This window comes from Rattus norvegicus, chromosome 5 (genome assembly GCF_036323735.1).
Source record: "Rattus norvegicus strain BN/NHsdMcwi chromosome 5, GRCr8, whole genome shotgun sequence".
NCBI lineage: Eukaryota > Metazoa > Chordata > Mammalia > Rodentia > Muridae > Rattus > Rattus norvegicus.
Genome location: NC_086023.1, coordinates 146,994,023 through 147,009,800, shown reverse-complemented (window position 1 = coordinate 147,009,800; position 15,778 = coordinate 146,994,023). Strand labels below are relative to the sequence as shown.

At 48.0% G+C, this 15,778-nt stretch overlaps 1 protein-coding gene and 1 pseudogene across 4 annotated transcripts in view; one reads left to right on the top strand and one right to left on the bottom strand.

The window, feature by feature from the left end:
- Positions 1-2,286: 2,286 nt before the first annotated feature.
- On the bottom strand, positions 2,287-2,406 carry LOC120103253 (small nucleolar RNA SNORA70; annotated as a pseudogene).
- A 1,601-nt stretch (positions 2,407-4,007) lies between these two features.
- Zbtb8a (zinc finger and BTB domain containing 8a) overlaps positions 4,008-15,778 on the top strand; it is a 28,264-nt gene continuing 16,493 nt past the window's right edge. The window contains exons 1-3 of one of the 4 annotated variants that reach the window (XM_039109794.2): positions 4,008-4,030; positions 4,292-4,393; positions 13,426-13,513. The gene's annotated coding sequence lies outside the window, so the exon portion shown is untranslated. Of the gene's footprint in view, positions 4,031-4,061; positions 4,394-13,425; positions 13,514-15,778 lie in introns of those variants that run through there. The other 3 variants (XM_039109795.2, NM_001107913.1, NM_001399150.1) reach the window with 3 other exon arrangements.

The following is a 15,778-nucleotide window of genomic DNA, read 5'->3' as shown; positions in this document are numbered from 1 at the left end:
GACCCTTATAAGAGATCGTCCAGGGCTGGAGAGATGGCTCAGTGGTTAGGAGCACTATTTTTCCAGAGGCCTTGAGTTCAAATCCCAGCATCCACATGGTGGCTCACAACCATCTGTAATGGAATCCTATGCCCTCTTCTGCTGTGTGTGAAGAGAGGGACAGTGTACTTACATAAAATAAATAAATCTTTTTTTTTTTTTTTTTGGTTCTTTTTTTGGATCTGGGGACCGAACCCAGGGCCTTGCGCTTCCTAGGCAAGCGCTCTACCACTGAGCTAAATCCCCAACCCCTCTTTTTTTCTTTTTTAAAAGAGAGATGATCCTCCTGCTTTGGCCTCTTGAGGTCTGGGCCCTATTTGGCCAAGAGTTTTTACTCACTACTGTACTTCTGTAAAACTAGAGTTGCTCTTTCACTTCAAGAGTCAACAGTAGGGCTGGGGATTTAGCTCAGTGGTAGAGCGCTTACCTAGGAAGCGCAAGGCCCTGGGTTCGGTCCCCAGCTCCGAAAAAAAGAACCAAAAAAAAAAAAAAAAAAAAAAAAAAGAGTCAACAGTAAACAACTTGCTCTTGGTAGGTTGATAAATTATTCTCTGTTGATGAAATGAGCCAATCCCAGCCAAATTAAATTATATAAAGGCAGGTTTATTGGGGGGGGGCAGCTCTTGGGTGGGTTCACTGGTCCCAAGGAATGAGATCAGAGAAGTCACCATAGGGAGGGAGACAGGAGAGGGAGGAGGGAGGCAGAGAGGTGGGGAAAGAGACTGAGGGGAGGGGGGGAGGGAAACAGAGCGGTGGGGGGAGGGAGAGAGAAAATGTAAGCAAGCAAGGAGAGAGAAAATGCAGAGAAGGGAAGAGCAAGAGGAGACCAAAATGTCTGGATTATAGAGGGAGGAGCTTCTGGGGAAGGGGAAGCCCAGCCCTCCCGTGTTGAAAAGCTCAGGGCGGAGGGCAGGGTGTGCCAACTATGCCCTGTGACAACTAGTAACTGGGGATGCTGGGAGTGGCGCCAGGTCTACTTTAGCGTGTTAAATATGCATCTCAGCCCCTTGTCCCAGATCTGAAACCCAACAGTACAGTATGTGTTGAATACATTTCTGTAAAGTTGGAGGAAGATGGGGGAGAGATGGCTTCGTGGTCAAGAGCCTCGGTTGCTCTCTCACAGAGGCTGTGATTTGAGGGGGCTCAGGAGCAGCCTAACTCCAGTCCCAGGGGATTGGACGGCCTTTCTCTTCTTCACCAGAAGCAGCAGGCTCATATAAGACCCACAGACATACAGGCTAGCAAGATGTTCATAAACACAAAATTAAAAAAAAAAAAAAACTTAAAAAACATTGGAATGAGTTCTCCTCTGTAAGAATGTGAACCTGAGAGAGTTTTAACAACGAAAGACAAGGAAGACAAAACAAAGATCTACACCAGCTAGAAAGACCACGGAAGTCCTGGAAAAGGCAGTGTCTGAGCACCGAGAGTGGGAGCCACTGAGGTCAGCAGGATGGAAATAAAAGAAACTCCCTTTTTCCTTGCAATACAGTTCATCATCAGCTGTTAGTCCCCCCCCCCCCCCCCCCCGGGAACATGTTTACAGAACTCCTTGTGCTTTATTTGTTCATTTATTTTTGAGGAAAGGGCCAGGCGGCATATAGCCCAGGCTAGCTCAGAATGCCCGTTCCTCTGCCATGCCTGACTGTTGGCTATTTTAATTCACTAGCACTAAAATAAAAGCTCTGGGCAGGCCCAGAGGCACGCACCTCCCTTCCCAGGTGCTCCTGTGGTTGAAACACCAGGATAGCCTGAGCTCAGGAGTTCCAAGACAGCCCGAAGTGTCCAGTAAAACCCCATTACAAAAACAAACTACCCCCCCAAAACTGGTGAGATTTACCACTGGGTACAATTTGGTGGGGGTATAGGAGAACACAGTGGGAGTCCTCAGGAGTACAGGGCCTGCCACTTGTCCAGGGGATCTCGATTGAGGATGTATTTGACCCTATAGCCATCAGAGATAAGCCACTTCTCAGCTACCACATCTTTAAATATATGGGCATTACATTTGGGGAAGCCCCACTTCCTTGAGATAGGCATCTTCTGGTGACCAGGAACCTGAATTTGGCTCGGTGTAGAGCCCCAGTCACATGTTCCTTATCTGACAGCTTGGTGTAGCTGGACAGGATGACCTGGCCGAAGTGAACCCTGGCCACTGTCCCAGGGGCTTCCCAAAGGCACCTTTCACACCTGTCTGGGGCTTAGGTTAGGGACAGCTTTGAGATCTGGCATGAATAGCTGCTACAGAATTGTTTCCAACTTCCGTTTGGATAACCATATAGGCAAAAGGCTTCTGCCATCTGCAACAATTGCACACCAGGCCCCCACAGGGAAAGGGACCTTCCTGGTTGACTTAATCGGCTGTGGGAATCTTTGTTTTGTTTTGAGCTTAGCCCTGCTGGAGAAGAGCACAGAGAGATTTGCCTGCTGCTGCCTCCTCATTGCTACAGAAACCCTCTTATTATAATGTCTAAGTCTTTCAGGGATAAGTTCTCTCTCTCTCTCTCTCTCTCTCTCTCTCTCTGTGTGTGTGTGTGTGTGTGTGTGGTGTGTGTATGTGTGGTGTGTGTGTGTGTGTGTATGTGTGTGTCAGAACAGTTTGAGCATATTCAGTAATTCTAATCAGTGCTAATTGTTTTCTCATTTTCTTTCTTTCTTTCTTTTTTTTTCAGACAGAGTTTCACTATGTAGCTCTGGCTGTCCTGGAACTATGTAGACCAGGGTGGTCTTGAACTCAGCGCCTCCTGAGTTCTGGCATTAAAGGTGTGTGCCACAGCACCTGGTGTCCTAATGATTTTCAAACAAGCTTCCTTCTGTCTTTCCTTCCGTGAGGAAACACATCTAATCACAGAGCACCTGGGGAGTAAACAGGTGTGACATTAGGAAATTGGTCTCTAACCTGGGACAAATAGCTGGGGTGCCTATTTAACATGACAAAGGGGACCTGGTCCGCCAGGTCCTCCCTGCATCCCTCAATCCATACCTGTTACAGGGCCCTCTTGACTGGTTTATCCTGCCCCCTAGTTTGAATTCTCCTGCCCAGGGGGCTGGGCTACTCTTCCTTATATAATCTAAGCATTTTGGCTACCCGCCCTCTTTGTAATTTTGGGTCCCCTGACTGCTGTACCTGGTTATGCTGCTCTCTCTTCTCCCTTCCCGCACCTCCTTTCTTCTCACAGGGCACAGCTCAGTCTGCTCCTGTCCACACTGTGCTCTCCCAGATGTCCCTGCCTCTGGCTATGCTCTCTCACATTCTAAAATCAACTTTCTCCTCCGCTATACCTAGGACCCGTCTTGTTCCTTTGCTTTCTATTTCTTCCTTCCGTCCTTTCTTTTCTTTCTTTTTCATTCAGAACTGAATGGATGTATTGATTCTCAATGATGTTCGAATGCATAGCTACTTGGGAAATCAGAAACCCTGGTGGGTATGACTTCAGGGATAGCTTCAAAATATTAAACGTATGCTTTGAAATTTTGAGTCCCCCCCTCCAATTTGGCAGGCAGTACTTGACAATCAGCATGAAGGAGTAGGAAACTAGTTTGTGGAATTTAAACAGTGTAAAAGTTCAGCAGTTTACTATTTTAGGAAATGTATTACCTGATATTTGTGTGCTCTGGATTAGGGTGACATCAGAAGAGAAACTTGGTTTACGACCAGTTTTTATATTTGAAAACAGAAAACCTGTTTTATTTTTATATCAAGAATCACGTTCTCTTATCTCAGCCCCTCGGGGCTTGCCTCTTCTAATGGTCTGATGGGGAACTACAGAGGTTTCTAAAAGGCTATGACTGCCTGGAATTAAGTGCTTTGACAAAGGGAAATTTTGTGGAAATCTCTCCCATTTTACGTCGTTAAACTTAAGCACAATAATGTCACAAGTACTTATACAGTAATTGTGGGCACGCCTAAGTCCCTCCCTCTCTCCTTGAACCAATATCCCCACATCTTAGAGATCCAGCCCTTCTGCCCTCCGGAGGCGCCTTTTCCAACGTAAAGTACAATTTTAAATTTTAAGCTCCCCACTAAAAGAATGATCCGCAGCCAACTGCTGGGGAACCTGGGCGCCCCAGAGCCTGCGGAGGGTGCAGTCGGGTGTGGGCACGGACAGGGGGAGTGGGCGAAGCTGCTGGTTGGTGCCTGAAATCTGTGCGTTGCCCCTTTAATTGTGTCCTCAGCCCTCGGGCGTTTCTGTCCAACGCCCACGTCAGCAAATACCTTTTGTTTCTCTCACGTTGGGGCTACTTGTTTTAGGGCGCAAAGCCTCGGCTTTGGAACAGGGTGCTTCCCCTACCAGGAACCGGGAATCGCTCCGCAGCGCGCGCGAGCGAGCAAGCGAGCAGCCAGAGCCCCGCGGTAAGTGGCTGCGCGGGCACGGGCGCGAGCGGGTGGAGGGCGGCCGGGGCGTCGGGGCTGCGGGCCGGGCCGAGAGCCTGGCGGAGGGCGGCGGGGCCGCCGGGGTGCGCCCCGGGGCTGCAGCCCTGGCCGGTGCGCCGGGCGGCCGGGCGCCATTTGCAGCGGAGGGCGCAGAGCCGCGGCTCCGAGGGCCGGCGACGGCCACAAAGGAGGCGCGGGCGGCGGCGGCGGCCCCGGGCGCGGCTGCGGGACAATGGCTGCACCGTCGCCGCCCGCGCCCGCCCCGCCGCCGGGCTTCCAGCCCCGGCCCGGCCCCGGGAAAGGCGGGAAGGCGCCGGTGAGGCGGCGCCACGGGGCCGGGCGTGTCTGCAGCCGTCGGACGCGGGACGCGGGGCGCGGGGCGCTGCAGCCCGGCGTTCTCACTCCGCCCTCCACCCTCTGGCTTTCCATCACGACGCGACAGTTCCGGGCTTAGAACCGAGGGCAGAAATATGGAGCCCCAGCTGGCTCCCGGCAAAATGTCCCTGGCATCTCCCACCGGGCGACCTGTCTGGCTTGGTCCCTTCGCGCTCTGGCGCGCTTACTCGCCCTTGACCGTGCGGTTAGCCATAATCCACGTCTTTCCGAGACGTGTTTGGAATAGGATTCACACCTAGCGGGCACCCAACCGCACACGCCGCCAACACCTACAACTCTTTATATTCGCAGAACTTTAGCAAATGGAGTGGTTTCACTTTGACGAAATAGAGCACTTAATTTCTTATGGGATGGCTACCGGTTCAGTCGTTTAGTCTACCTAGCAAAGGAAAAAAAACAAAAACAAAAACAAAACAAACCCGCTAACCATGGAGTCTCATCCCTAGGCAGGGAACTGAGAGGGGGGTACCCCCGCACCCCTAAGGCGCCCTGTTCTTGCAGCGTCCTGGAGCAGTCTTCAAAGAACTAAAAACCTTCGCTGATTTTATCACTTAGATCGCGCTTCTATTTACCTATTTATTCTTTGTTTTAAAGCGGACTCAGGCTAGATTTGAAATTCTGATCTTCTTACCTCCGTGGGAGTGCTGGGATGCACTAGACAAATTTCTGTCTTCAATGGCATAATTATATATTTTGTAATGTTCAAAGAGGTTAATATAAGTTTTTAAAATATCTCTTTTTTTCTTTTTCATTTTTTTTTTTTTTTTTTTGGTTCTTTTTTTTGGAGCTGGGGACCGAACCCAGGGCCTTGCGCTTCCTAGGCAAGCGCTCTACCACTGAGCTAAATCCCCAACCCCTTTCTTTTTCATTTTTTACGATATATATTTCCTTTTGGAGACAGGGTGACAGGGTTCCGTGTAGCCCAGGCTAGACCTAAATCTGTAGTTTATGATGACCTTGGACCTCTGATTCTCTTGTAGCCCCCTGCTAAATGCAGGGTTTACAGGCGTGGGCCACCGAACCTGGTGTTATCCTGTATTCCAACCGAACCCAAGGCTTTATGCATGTTACGTAGGCACTTTACCACCAAACCATATGCCCAGCCCTCTCAAAACCTTAAATGGCTCCTTTATGTCTTCCCAAAAAAATATACACAGGCCCCATGGTGTGTGCATGCGGCCTGCGTGCGCATGCGTGCATGCGTTTGTGCATCCCAACGCGCGCGCGCGTGCGCGTGCGCGTTTGTATTTTGAACCCAGGGCCTTGCATGTGCTAGGCAAATGTTATCGTTGAGATACACCCCCAAGCCCTTATATTTTAAATTTTAATTTCATTATGAGATGAGGGTTTTGCTTGGGCTGACTTGGTCTTACTTCTTCCCGCCTCAGCCTCCCAAGACCCTGGGGTTTAGGGGGCATTACCCACATACCACACAGTGGCCTGCTCTCCCCACCCATCCCTTCTCCATCTTCCGTTCCTGTTCGCCTCATGGCCTTTGCACCTGCTGTCAGTTTGCCTGGAGTAGGTACTTTCCTACTATGGGCATCAGTCCTCTCAGCGAGGCCTTCCAACCATAGTTCAAAACTCAAGTCTCTATTTTTTTTTTCTTAAGATTTATATGTGTGTGTGTGTGTGTGTGTGTGTGTGTGTGTTTTGCCTGCCTGTGTACTAAGTGGATGCCTGGTGTCAGATAAGGGTGGTGGATCCCCCTGGATGGGAGTTACAGATGACTGTGAGCCTCCATGTGGGTGTGGGGGATCGAACCTAGATCCTTGGAGAAACAGCCAGTGCTCTTAACTGCTAAGCCATGCCTCCAGCCTCCCTAAGGGTTCTAACATTTAATCCTAAAACTTTCCTATCTTGGACCCTGTAGCCCATATGTGCTACTAAGATAATCAAAGAAAGAACAGTCGATGTTGCCTACCTTTAATCCTAGCAGAGGCAGGCGGATGTCACTGATTTGGAAGCCAGCCTGGTCAACAGATCAACCAAAGAACAGGTATTTACTTCTTACACCTGTAAATGCCGGGAAGTTCCAGATTATGGTCCCCTGACTGGCAGCTGCTTTCTGCTTCCGGGATGGCACCTCCTCACCACATACATAATGAGGGTAAATACAGTCTGTGTCTTCATTAGTAAAAAGGATAAGAAGGGATAAGGCCAGGAGCAGACCTACTCCTCAAACCCCTTTTGAAGGATGTTAATCCCGCCCTGAGGGCAGTGCCCCTCCCCCCCCACGGCGGCCTAATAACCCCCTAAAAGCTCCTGGTCATACTCCTCCTCTGCGAATGAACTTTCAGCATGAACTTTGGAGGACACACAGCTTTCTAAAGCAAAGCTCTTAAATTGTTTCTGGACTTAATTCTAAATCTTCCCAGAATTACATGGCCATTCCTCCTCTGAAGAATACAGTCGACATTCAAAGAACAGTTTGCTCAGTTCCAGTTAGCCCAAAGTTGGGAGGTAGGGTTTTTGCTAGGACCCACACACTAAGGCCTAGATCAGTGCTGTGTGTAGTAGGAAAAGATGATTTCTGGACCACAAACTCCATTCAGGTTTTCCCTGTCTTGCCCAAATCTTCAGTCTACATGACTTTTCTGTCTATGCTAAAGACCTTCCAAGTTAATGGTTCCTAAAATATGTGATTGCCTTTTCCAACCACCCTTTAAAAAGATCCTTGACCTTAACAGGAATTGACTTCTCTACTCTTTCTAGGGACTACTATAGATATTTAACTCATCCGAGATTCAGTAAATGTTTCCGCTTGACTTTTTGGATGACTCTCGGGAGTTAATCTGACTTGCCAGTAGAACTTGTAAGATCAGTCTCCAGAAAAAAGAAAATTCGGAAGGCATTAAACTTGCCCATGGATACCTCTGTAGAAAGTAACCCCCCCCCTTTTTTTTTTGATATAGGATACTATTTGTTATTGTTAATTATGCTGAATGTTACCGAGCTGTAGGGTACACAGTTTACCCTGTCCTTCCTGAAGGGACTGGACCCTGGATTAGACACTACCTACACCCAAACACCTGCTCTCACAGAGACAGCCTTTATTAAGCCTGGAAGAAAAGTAAATGCTTTTTGACTCAGGCAGAAAACAGAAGCAAGTGACCTTATAGGTGTGATTGTAGGAGGAAAAAGGAGCGGGTCAGTGTTAGAATGTCCTAGGGTGCTAGTGGGCTAGCATGCGGGGCTCTGGTTCTCAGCCTTAGGAATGAGTCTGGCATAAGGAACATAAGACCTTGGTAGCTAGCTTTAGGGATGTAATCTATGGTTTACAAGGGAGAGGGAGGGCTGGAGAGATGGCTTAGTGGTTAAGAGCACTGCACTGCTCTTCCCGAGGTCCTAAGTTCAAATCCAACACATGGTGGCTCACAAGCATCTGTAATGAGATCTCAGGCCCTCTTCTGGCGTGTCAAGGGAGACCTTGAAGTCCAAGTCATTTCCTCAATACTGGGATCCTAGCTGTGTACAGCCACTCCACGTTCTGTATGTGCTAGACAGCTCTTTACCAGGTGACTGCACCACTCCTGGGTTTTCCTGCTCCTTCTGGGCCACGTCTTTCCCTGTATTGTTTCAGTTTTCTTTGGGGAGTGTAAACTGAGGGGCATTGTGTGGGGCATTTGCATATACTGTGTGGGGGGGGCAAATTCGTTCTGGGCTCAGGCTGTTCAAGTGTTGATGTGGTTCTTTCTTTTTTAGATTAATTTATGTCTGTTGTGAGGGTTTCAGATACCCTGAGTTACAGACAGTTGGAAACTGTCTTGTGAGTCCTCTAGAAGGGCAGCTAGTGCTCTCAACCCCTAAAACATCGCTGCAGCCCCCGACTTTCTGGTAATTTTTTTAAAATTTTTTAAATTATTAGATGTAAGTACACAATAGCTGTCTTCAGACACACCAGAAGAGGGCGTCGGATCCCATTACAGATGGTTGTGAGCCACCATGTGGTTGCTGGGAACTGAACTCAGGACCTCTGGAAGAGCAGTTAGTGCTCTTAACCGCTCAGCCATCTCTCCAGCCCTAGTAACTTCTCTTGTACATTAGTTTTTTTACTTATACAGCGGTGAAGCTCCTGATGGAGACTCCAGGAATCGAACTTGCGTCCTCTTGAGAAGCATCATCGCTTCCATCCTCAGAGACCTCTCTCCAGCCCCGACTTTCATGTTGGAAAACATTATTGAAAATATAATAGGGGTTGGGGACTTAGCTCAGTGGTAGAGCGCTTGCCTAGCAAACGCAAGACCCTGGGTTCCGTCCCCAGCTCCGAAAAAAAGAAAACAAAGCAAAAAAAAAAAATATATATATATATAATTATTGGAAGCCAGTGAGATGGCTCTGAGGGTCGAGGTATTTGCTGAATTTGACCCGAATTTGGTCCCTGGAACTTACATGATGGAGGAACCCCAGTGCCCACGGTTGTCTTTTGACCTTCAGGTGCCCACCATAGGATGTGCTATACAGTACATTAATTACAGTAATTAATTAAATTAAATTACAGTAATTTAATTTAAAACTTAAACAACTGCTGTAAAGTTTTTGGAGACAGGGTTTCTCAGTGTAGCCGTGGCTGTCCTGGAACTCACTTTGTAGATCAGGTTGGACTTGAACTCACAGAGATTCGCCTGCCTCTGCCTCCTGAGTGCTGGGGTTAAAGGCCGTGCTCCATGGCCCCTGACCTAGTCTATACTGGGTCTGTCGGATCATCGTTGGAAGCTGAAAAGAAAATTATTCAAATTATTTCAGGCTTCCTAGAGCAATGTTTTTTTTTAAATATTTATTTATTTTATGTATATGAATATACTGTCGCTGTCCTCAGACACAGCAGAAGAGGGGGCATCAGATCCCGTTACAGATGGTTGTGAGCCATGATGTTCTTGCTGGGAATTGAACTCAGGACCTCTGGAAGAGCAGTCAGTGCTCTTAACCACTGAGCCACCTCTCCAGCCCATTCCTAGGGCTCTGTAAACACATGAAACAAGTGAGACTGAAGAGAGGAAAAGGGGCGAGAGGTGGGTTGTCTGCTTAAAGCTGTTCCTGCCTCAAGCAACTCCATAGGGGGCCAGGGAGATGACTCAGTGGGTAAAGTGGCCATGCCACGGGGTCTGATAACCTGAGTTCAATCCCCGGAACGCCAGTGATAGAAGGAAAGTACCAATCCCTACAAAGTTGTCTTTGGACCTCACTAAGTAAATGAAACAAAGAAAGAAGCAGTTGAGATTCCCACCCTCTGTTCCTGTGAAGCTTCCTGAGCACTATGTGCACCTCCAGCCAGGAGTAAAGAAGCAAAAGTTCCAGTCTAACAGAAAGGGACCAAAGTTACATGGCCGACTGGGGAAATCTGATTAGCAGCGCCTGGGTGGATCTTGGACAAACCTCCAAAGAAGTCTGGCAGCAGTAGGAGCTGTGACTCTGGCTGAGGCTCACAGTGTGAAGAGTGCCTCCTAGGGGCTTCCACTCAGATGAAATTGGGAACTTGCAGTAGGCCACTGAAAGATGCTTGGATGAGTCACTGTGAAGCTAAACTGGGATCTGTTTAGAAGGAGAGAAGTACAAACCCAAGAGAGTTTGCTACAGTAAGATTTGTTTCTTTTCTAGTTAGGATCTCGTATAGATCATGAAGTCTGGAGTGCTAGGATTATAGGTGTGGCCCACTAACACACACACACACACACACACGCACACACACACGCACGCACTGTTAATCCCCTGGCTCTGGAGACAGGCAGGTGAGAATCTCTGAGTTCAAGGCCAGCCTGGTCTACGTAGTGAGTCATAAGGAGAAAGGTAACATTTGAAATGAGCTGTATAGGTGATTCTTTTTTTTTTTTTCTTTTTTCTTTTTTTCTGGAGCTGGGGACCGAACTCAGGGCCTTGCACTTGCTAGGCAAGTGCTCTACCACTGAGCTAAATCCCCAACCCCCCTATATAATTTGAAACGGGTTCTCTTGCTTTTTGGTACCTATAAACATTTGGTAGAACCAGTCAGTTTTACATAAGCATTCTAACAGACACAAGAAAAATGTATGACAGTGAAATTCTAAATTGTTTGCAAGATGGGTCAGGACTTAGGAGCACTCGCCTCTCTTCCAGAGGACCCGAGTTCAGTTCCCAGCACTCAACATTGGGCATCTCCCAACTGCCCATAACTCCAGGTCCAGGGATCAGACGCCCTCTTCTGGTGCTCGTGGGTACTACACACAGATTGCATATACATGTAGACACATAAAATTTTAAAAAAACAAAACAAAACTATATTTAATTTTTGAAACTCTAATTGATCCCAGCACCAGGGAGGCAGAGACCGGTGGAGCCTGGTCTACATAGCAGGCTCCAGGTCAAGCAAGATTACACATTGAGACTCTGCCTCAAACAAAACAAAACCAAAACTTGGGGCTGGGGATTTAGCTCAGTGGTAGAGCGCTTACCTAGGAAGCGCAAGGCCCTGGGTTCGGTCCCCAGCTCCAGAAAAAAGAACCAAAAAAAAAAAAAAAAAAAAAACCAAAACTTAAGCGTGTGCTTCCCAATACTGGGATTAAAGGCACGCACCACTTGTTTATTTAAAAGTTATTTTTATGTGTATGATTATTATACGTACATTTATGTGTGTGCCTGGTGCCCATACAGCTCAGAGTGGGACCCTGGATGGATCCTATTGTTGTGGACCAACGGGTTGGTGCTGGGGACTCTGACTCAGGTCCTTGGGAAGAGCAGCAACTTCTCCTCTATTGTCGGTGATTTTGAGACAAGAGTTTCTGTGTCCTGGATCTCGCTCTGTAGACCAGCAGGACTTCAACTCCCAGAGATCCGCCTGCCTCTGCCTTCCGAGTGTTGGGATTAAAGGAGTGTACACCATGCCCGGCTCAAGCCCGTGACCTTAACCACTGAACCATCTCTCCAGCCCTGTGATTTACCTTGAAGACCTGTGGTGGATGTTTTCCTTGGGTTATTTCTCATGGCTGTAGTCCTGTAGTTCCAGAGCCTCAGGTTACTGTTGTTAATGGTTTTTTTTTGGTTCTTTTTTTCGGAGCTGGGGACCGAACCCAGGGCCTTGCGCTTCCTAGGCAAGCGCTCTACCACTGAGCTAAATCCCCAACCCCTATTGTTGTTTTTTAGATGAAGAAACCAAGGCATGTAGCTCACAGACTGCTCACCCCTCTGCTCCAGTCCTGAGGACAACGGGGTACCAGTCTGCCGTCTGGATCTTGTTTCAGGAAAGCAAAAACAGTTCGAGTATTTTAAGCAGAGAGAGATCTACTGAAATGTTTGGGTCCTCATCAAAAGGGCTTGCATAAGGGGCTTGTGGTTCAGGGCTTCTGAAATGTTTCCCAGAACAAGACTACCCAAGGGGCCATCACAGAAGGACTCTGGGGGCTGCAAATGACATTCCTAGCTGCAGTTTGGGGATCCAGAAACTGCTGCCTTCAATGTCACCAGTGACTCTACTACTTATCTGTTTAAGAATTATAACTGATGGGGCTGGAGAGATGGCTCAGTGGTTAAGAGCACCGACTGCTCTTCCAGGGGTCCTGAGTTCAATTCCCAGCAACCACATGGTGGCTCACAACCATCTGTAATGGGATTCGATGCCCTCTTCTGGTGTGTCTGAAGACAGCGACAGTGTACTCATATAGATAAAATAAATAAATCTTTTAACAAAAAGAATTATAACTGTTAACAATGTCTTAATGAGATTCATGACATTCGAATATTTGTATAAGTCATTTGCTGTCTTGCCAGCCATCAAGGTTCCATCAACATGTCTGCCAGCATTAACAGCCCAGCTATGCACACATGGTTCCCACCTGCTTTCTGCCTCCCTTGCACCTGTCACAAAAGAATACCTCATTGACCTCTCACACTGTGGAAACTTTACTGCAAAGGACTGTGGGAAATGTGCTCTTCGGTGTCTGAGTTGCTAGGGTGGAGCTTGGTGATTGTCCCAAAACCTGACATTTCACTACCGTGTAAAAGCTGTGTAAGGCACAGGCTCAGTTTAGAAGTTTATTCTCTGGTAACTGAATTCACTTTGGCTGGCCACAGAGTAGACCGTGATTGTGCCCCTACAGAGCTCTGGTGATCCCAGAGCACTGCTCCACCCACCCCGTCCTAACAGACACAATCATTCATTCTGCCAAGACTTTTTCCTCCCTCAAACTTCTACTTTTCCTGGGCGTGGTAGCACATGCCCGTCCTTCCAACCCTGGAGGCTGAAGCAGGAGGATCGCAAGTTTGAAACCCATAAAACAGTTATTCCTCCAACTTCTGAGTTTATTCACAGTTTCCCTCCTGCTGCTTTAGTTGCCAATTTAGTTGCTTTTGTAGCCGGGTTACTATTATTTTGAGGCAGGGTCCAAGGCAGACCCAGCCAGCCTTGAACCCCTGACCCTCCTGTTAGACTTCCCAAGTGTTGGGATCCCAGATGTGTTCCACCATCCCCTAAAGTGTTAATTATGTAGAAGGTGACATAATGCATCAAAATGAATAATCTATGCCAGATTATTTTTACATGCTGAACATCGATGCCTTCTATATAAATAAATAACCAGGTATCCCTGCAGATATGTCTCTCATTACAGAAGTTCACCCTGCGTATCTATCTTTTCTCCCCACAGACACTGTGCTGTTCGTGCTGACTTGGATCCCTTCCTCTTTGCCCTGCAACAGTCTTAAGGTTTCAAGAGTAGCATCGGACCTTTCCAGGTATGAGGAAGTCATGTCCTTGGTGCTGGAGACTGAACTCAGGCCCTTGGGTGTTCTGTTTCCGATCTCCACTCCAGCTGCACGTGGAAAGGTTTAATCCTTTGATTTTATTAATATAAATATTAATTCTGTATATTAGTTCTATGATGTGTATAGGTATTTTGCCTGAATGTATGTCTGTGCACTGCATGCATGCAAAGGTCAGAAAGGGGCCGTAGATCCTTTAGAACTAGAGTTATGGTGCTTATAACCCACCATGTGGTTGCTGGGATTTGAACTCAGGACCTCTGGGAGAGCAGTCAGTGCTCTTAACCGCTGAGCCATCTCTCTCCAGCTCCTAATGTTCCTGGTCCCGTATAAGGGAGAAGTTCATCCCAAGGCCTCCTGCTCAGATCAGGACCAGGAACATTTAGACTTACCCTACACCCAAACCGCCTGACCGACTTTTCTTCTCATGAGGAGCACAGATGCATGCCGCCACGTCAGAGTTTATGTAGGCTCTAGGGGTCAGAGCAGGTCCTCATGCTTGCGTGGCAACTACTTCACACGCTGGCTTGCCCCCCAAGCCTCTAACTTACTGTCGAATATCATCCAATTTTTAATTTTTATTTCACATGCATTGGTGTTTCTCTTGCATGTATGTCTTTGTGAGGGTTTGGGATCCCCTAAAACTGGAGTTACAGACACCCATGTTCTGCCACATGGGAGCTGGGAATTGAACCTAGGCCCTCCTGAAGAGCAGCCAGTGCTCTTGGCTGCTGAGCTGTCTCTCCAGCCTGTGTTGAAATTTTAATATAATATTTTCCACTTATTCTTTGAGAATTTCATGTATGTGTACAAGGAGTTTTGATTACATCATTGCTCATTCCCTGCCTCCAAGTTCCCCCGTACCCCATACTTTTCCAACATGTCTCCCTCCTGACTTCATGCGCTCCTTCTCCCTGTCCCTTTCTTCTTCATAACCTGCTGAGTCCTGTTACTGTCAGCCATATGCACATAAGGATGAGGTCACTTGTTGGATAGTGGACAACTTACTAGGGCTACAACTACAGCGAAAAATGACCCTTCCTCCTCCAGTCGTCATCAGTGTCTCCTTGGCTAAGATTGGGCGTCTTGCGCCTCTCCCCAGGCATCCTGAGTTTGACCAGCTCGGTTCTGTGCTTTTCTCGGTTGGGTTAGCACAGCTGTTGAGCATTTTCCAGTCAGCCTTCCATTTCATGTTCAGAAGTCATCTGACTCCATCCACATCCACACAGCGTCCCCATCCACACAGCATCCACAGGGTGTCTCTCTGCAGCCCCGGCTGTCCTGGAACTCACTCTGTAGACCAGGCTCGCCTCAAACTCAGAGATCCTCCTGCCCCCATTTTCAAAATGCAAGTGAAGTTGTTCCTCCCCCAGAAGAGGACAGGAAATCGAGGCACAGTCCAATTCAGTGGTACTGGTTCGTATTTCTAAGGGGTGGCATTTGCACCTTGGCAGTTAAGGTCTCTGCAGAATCAGAGCAAGAGCTGCAGAAGTTGGAGGTAGAGGCTGGATGCAGGGGAGGCTGCAGAAACTCCGCGGTTGCCTTCGTTCTTGCTTTGCGGTTTTGCTCTTGTTTTATTGGTGCTGGAGACTAAACCATGCTAATATGAACCACCGAGCTGTACCAGCTTCACCCTATTACTTCTTTCCGTGTGTGTGTGTGTGTGTGTGTGTGTGTGTGTGTGTGTGTGTGTATGTGTGTGTGTAACATGCTCCTATGTGCATGCATCCGTGTATATATACATGCGTATGCACATGAGTATAGAGGCCAGAGGTTGATGTCAAATATTCTCTTCAGTCACTTTCCACAACATCGTTACTGTTATATTAAGACAGAGTCTCACTGTGTAGTCTTGGGTGGCCCCGGAACTCATTATGCAGACCAGGCTGCCATCGAAGTTACTGAGATCTGCCTGCTTCTTCACCTCAAGCGATGTGACTGAAGACACGTGCCTCTGAGTTCGGCTGCCGCTTTAGTTTTCGAGACAGAGTCTTGCTGAACCTGGAGCCTGAGAGTAGCAAGCCTCGGGAATCCCTGTCTTATCCTCCCCACACGGGAGCTACAGGCACGAGATGCTGCAGTTGGCTTTCCCTCCTACCTTCCATCCCTCCATTCATTTCTTTTCTTGTCCTCAGTGTTGGAGACTGACCACAATACCTTGTAGACAAGGACTCTACCGCTGAGCTGTAGCCCCGCCCCCTTGGTGTCAAGACCCGAGTGTCACAGTTTTGGAAAGGA